Source organism: Coregonus clupeaformis, chromosome 8, assembly GCF_020615455.1.
Source record: "Coregonus clupeaformis isolate EN_2021a chromosome 8, ASM2061545v1, whole genome shotgun sequence".
NCBI lineage: Eukaryota > Metazoa > Chordata > Actinopteri > Salmoniformes > Salmonidae > Coregonus > Coregonus clupeaformis.
This window is the reverse complement of record NC_059199.1, coordinates 51,120,842-51,126,841: the sequence shown is the minus strand read 5'-3', so window position 1 is coordinate 51,126,841 and position 6,000 is coordinate 51,120,842.

The window sequence follows — 6,000 nt, the reverse complement described above, 5'->3', positions numbered from 1 at the left end:
GAATGGGCTACAAGACCATCGCCAAGCAGCTTGGTGAGAAGGTGACAACAGTTGGTGCGATTATTCGCAAATGAAAGAAACACAAAAGACCTGTCAATCTCCCTCGGCCTGGGGCTCCATGCAAGATCTCACCTCGTGGAGTTGCAATGATCATGAGAACGGTGAGGAATCAGCCCAGAACTACACGGGAGGATCTTGACAATGATCTCAAGGCAGCTGGGACCATAGTCACCAAGAAAACAATTGGTAACACACTACGCCGTGAAGGACTGAAATCCTGCAGCGCCCGCAAGGTCCCCCTGCTCAAGAAAGCACATATACAGGCCCGTCTGAAGTTTGCCAATGAACATCTGAATGATTCAGAGGAGAACTGGGTGAAAGTGTTGTGGTCAGCTGAGACCAAAATCGAGCTCTTTGGCATCAACTCAACTCACCGTGTTTGGAGGAGGAGGAATGCTGCCTATGACCCCAAGAACACCATCCCTACCGTCAAACATGGAGGTGGAAACATTATGCTTTGGGGGTGTTTTTCTGCTAAGGGGACAGGACAACTTCACCGCATCAAAGGGACGATGGACGGGGCCATGTACCGTCAAATCTTGGGTGAGAACCTCCTTCCCTCAGCCAGGGCATTGAAAATGGGTCGTGGATGGGTATTCCAGCATGACAATAACCCAAAACACATGGCCAAGGCAACAAAGGAGTGGCTCAAGAAGAAACACATTAAGGTCCTGGAGTGGCCTAGCCAGTCTCCAGACCTTAATCCAATAGAAAATCTGTGGAGGGAGCTGAAGGTTCGATTTGCCAAACGTCAGCCTCGAAACCTTAATGACTTGGAGAAGATCTGCAAAGAGGAGTGGGACAAAATCCCTCCTGAGATGTGTGCACACCTGGTGGCCAACTACAAGAAACGTCTGACCTCTGTGATTGCCAACAAGGGTTTTGCCACCAGGTACTAAGCCATGTTTTGCAGAGGGGTCAAATACTTATTTCCCTCATTAAAATGCAAATCAATTTATAACATTTTTAACATGCGTTTTTTTTCTGGATTTTGTTGTTGTTATTCTGTCTCTCACTGTTCAAATAAACCTACCATTAAAATTATAGACTGATCATGTCTTTGTCAGTGGGCAAACGTACAAACTCAGCAGGGGATCAAATACTTTTTTCCCTCTCTTGCATTGAGCCCCAGGCCGATGGAGATTGACAGTTCTTTTGTGTTTGTTCCATTTGCGAATAATCGCACCAACTGTGTAGGTCTACAATCTTGTCCCTGACATCCTTGGAGAGCTCTTTGGTCTTGGCCATGGTGGAGAGTTTGGAATCTGATTGATTGATTGCTTCTGTGGACAGGTGTCTTTTATACAGGTAACAAATTGAGATTAGGAGCACTCCCTTTAAGAGTGTGCTCCTAATCTCAGCTCGTTATATGTATAAAAGACACCTGGGAGCCAGAAATCTTTCAGATTGAGAGGGGGTCAAATACTTATTTCCCTCATTAAAATGCAAATCAATTCATAAAATTTTTGACATGCGTTTTTCTGGATTTTTTTGTTGTTATTCTGTCTCTCACTGTTCAAATAAACCTACCATTAAAATTATAGATTGATCATTTCTTTGTCAGTGGGCAAACGTACAAAATCAGCAGGGGATCAAATACTTTTTTCCCTCACTGTATATCTATATTCCGGACACTGACATTGCTCGTTCTGATATTATTTATCCACATACATGGAACTGCAGCAGGCCAACAATGAAAGGCTGTTATCTCAGTCGTTCAATATGACAGGCAGTCAGTTGAATAGCAACGAATGTATTAATCTGAAAACACGGGATACATTTTGGGGGATTATGAAATTCAATAGAAAAAGTTATCCTGCATTAGCTAAACAAATGATCACAAGCCAAATTGGAGATCCACCCACTTCCATAGTCTGATGGTTGAGGAGCTTTTCTGAAGAAAATGCTTAATTAAGTGGAGGAGGAGAAGGGGTGAGACCTGTGTTTGTGTGTGCGTAGGAAACGTGGTCCATGTCGGATGGCTCGTGGCGCTGGACGGAGACGATAAGAGTGTCCAGAATTCTAAGCAGCATTCTTCCATTGATCCATGGTGCTCCCTTACAGCGGGTTATGTATCTTTCAAACCTTGATGGCAGAGGGGAAAGAGGAGAGGAGGAGAGGAGGAGAGGAGGGGAGGAAGAGAGGAAGAGAGGAGACCCCCTCCCCATCACGATAATTACTCAGCATACTCAGTGTGTGTGTGTGTGTGTGTGAAATGAATAGTCTGGTTCCTCCAGCACTGTGAGTAGACCCAGTGGATTAGTGCCGACAGCCACATGAGAACAGTATTACCATGTGACCAACACAGCATCTTACATCAAAAGACACTGACTAACAGATGGATAAAGAGCACCAGGAACTGAAAACGTCATAGTTGCATCATTTTATGGGAAGTTTCTCTCTTCTCTCTTTCAATTTTTTAAAGACTTTTAGACACCGGCTGTTGTTCAAGAGCAACGCGTCCAATTATTATTTAAATGTCATCTTTAATCTGTTCTTTATGTTCTGTATAATAGTGAGAGGAATACGAATACAATGTTTGAAAGCTCCTTTTTGTTGTTCTCCACTCAGCAGATGGTAGCACCAGGTGTTTTATCACAAGACAGGGACATGGTATTCTCCCAGCAATTTATGCAGGAAGTGTTTTGTTCTCTCCATTTTAAACTGTTTTTTTCCCTCATCAAATGGAGCTATTATCTCCAAGACATGATAATATCACTGGAATAGGATAATTGCATCTGTTCCCTTCTGAGTGTGTGAGTGTTCTAGGTGTTCTTTTTCTAGGAGTCATAATATCTTGCTCCAATTTCACCCCCTTCTCTCCCACTCCTTTATTTTTCTTCCCTTTCTCCTTTATTTCACCATCCTCCCCTTTATCCTCCTCTTGTATTCATCCATTCATTCATCCATCCATCCATCCATCCATCCATTCATCCATCCATCCATTCCTCCACCTCCACGCCTCTCATCTGACCTGGCTCCAAGGTCATAGTGGATCATGTTTCTCATGTGTGCATTTCTGGATGTGTAGACATTTGTATCTTACAATCTTACAGGGTCATAGTTCATTTCCTATGTCTTTCATTGTATTACTCTCCCCTGTTTGTCCTTGGAGCGATGTTAAGCTTTATGTCCATGTTCTAGGACTGTGTGTGTGTATCTGAATCACGCCTGCATTTTTTATAATAACAGTAACTCAAATATTGGCTTGTAATTTGTCACTTTGCATGAGTGGGTTTGTTAACAAATGCCAGAAAGAGAGCCTATTCAGAGATGTGTCATTGTTTGTGATGTTTGTTTAACCTCTTGGTCGTATCGTCTGTGCAAATTGGAAAGGGTGGTGCTCAAGGACCAACAGTAAGGATACAACAACTTCTTTCTTCAATTCTTCAAGTAAACCCTTCTCTTACTTACCTCCTCCACAACCTTGTTAGATAAAGGTTACAGAAAATGAATTGATACACATCTGTAATCTGTAAATTGATATACATCGTCAATGTCAACTCTGTTGTGGAGTACAGTATGCCATATATGCAGTGTAACATCATGTCAACCTTTTCTATCAATGACAAAGCCAAGGTGAGTCGTAGCTGGAGATACAGTGTAATGCATAACATGTATCCACTTTATGTGGACAGGGAAGTTAGTTTCTGTTCTAGTTGACATTTCTGCAGATTGTGTTGATGATTATGTAGTATCATAGAAATATAATTACTAGAATGGGCTCCCCACTCAACTCAATGTGCCATGATGAGTGGACCAGCATCCAGAAAGTAAAAGATGTTTGGTGCATCCAATAGGAAGAGATGAACACCTGATCCAAATGACAGCTGCTCCATGGTTTACATCTCCGGTGAAATTAAATGTTTACTAAACTGTATGTTCAGAGTGGTGTGTTGTTGAGGCTCCGTATTGATTGAGTTGTCTCTGTCTGTGCTGTGTCTGTGCGCCATGATGCTAGCATCATCAATTGTGTGTCGCCGAGGCAAGCGTGCAGAAACATGGGGATAGATGGAATGTCATGCCTCCTCAATGAGGTGTCACTCACAACTCTGACTCCATTCTCTCCGCTGCCTCTTCACATCAGCCTCCTGATTAGCAGCAGGAAGATACACTCTGTCTCCTGTCTCCTCTCTCTGTGGCCAGTCTCTCATCCTCTGTGACGGGGTCAGTGTGTGTGTGTGCATGTGTATTCATTCATGTCTCTGTATGGCCCAGCCTCCCTTCTCTGAGGCTCAATCTGTGGCACAAACACAGTGACCTCACTGTAGCTTTGTTCCTTTGATCAGCGGGTCAGAGTGTGTGTGCCGCCAATGCAGAGTCAACAGATATCTGCATTTGTTACTAATTAACTCTGACGGTGGTGCTGAATCTGTGGTGTAAATTCTCTTTATAGCACTGAATGCGGAGCTGTCCGTGGTGCTGAATTGTATACCTACAGTGCATTCGGAAAGTATTCAGACCCTTTGACTTTTTCCACATTTTGTTACGTTACAGCCTAAATTGATTAAATTGTTTTTCCCCCTCATCAATCACACAATACCCCTTAATGACAAAGCAAAAACAGGTTTTTAGAAATATCACATTTACAAAAGTATTCAGACCCTTTACACAGTACTTTGTTGAAGCACCTTTGGCAGCGATTATAGCCTTGAGTCTTCTTGCGTATGACGCTACAAGCTTGGCACACCTGTATTTGGGGAGGTTCTCCCATTCTTCTCTGCAGATCCTCTAAAGCTCTGTCAGGTTGGATGGGGAGCGTTGCTGCACAACTATTTTCAGGTCTCTCCAGAGATGTTCGATCGGGTTCAAGTCCGGGCTCTGGCTGGGCCACTCAAGGACATTCAGAGACTTGTCCTGAAGCCACTCCTGCGCTGTCTTGGCTGTGTGCTTAGGGTCGTTGTCCTATTGGAAGGTGAACATTCGCCCTAGTCTGAGGTCCTGAGAGCTCTGGAGCAGATTTTCATCAAGGATCTCTCTGTACATTGCTCCGTTCATCTTCCCCTCAATCCTGACTAGTCTCCCAGTCCCTGCCGCTGAAAAACATCCCCACAGCATGATGCTGCCACCACCATGCTTCACCGTAGGGATGGTGCCAAGTTTCTTCCAGACGTGACGTTTGGCATTCAGGCCAAAGAGTTCAATCTTGGTTTCATCAGACCAGAGCATCTTGTTTCTCATGGTCTGAGAGTCCTTTAGGTACCTTTTGGCAAACCAGAAGCTGGCTGTCATGTGCCTTCTACAGAGGAGTGGCTTCCGTCTGGCCACTCCACCATAAAGGCCTGATTGGTAGAGTGCTGCAGAGATGGTTGTCCTTCTGGTAGGTTCTCCCATCTCCACAGAGGAACTCTGAATCTCTGTCAGAGTGACCATCGGGTCCTTGGTCACCTCCCTGACCAAGGCCCTTCTCCCACGATTGCTCAGTTTGGCCGGGCGGCCAACTCGCAGAATAGTCTTTGTGGTTCCAAACTTCTTCCATTTAAGAATGATGGAGGCCACTGTGTTCTTGGGGACCTTAAATGCTGCAGACATTTTTTGGTAGCCTTCCTCAGATTTGTGCCTCGACACAATACTGTATCAGAGCTCTACGGACAATTCCTTCGACCTCATGGCTAGGTTTTTGCTCTGACATGCACTGTCAACTGTGGGACCTTATATAGACAGGTAGTGCCTTTCCAAATCATGTCCAATCAATTGAATTTACCACAGGTGGACTCCAATCAAGTTGGAGAAACATCTCAAGGATGATCAATGGGGATGCACCTGAGCTCAACTTCGAGTCTCATAGCAAAAGGTCTGAATACTTTTCACTGAACCACCTCTGTTACAGCGTGCAAAGACACTGTGGACTGGAAGAAAGGGTGGGCTGGGCTGAGAACTAGGCCTGTCAGAGGAATTAATGTTAGTTCACTGAAATATGTGAGTTTTCGCTCCCTTCCT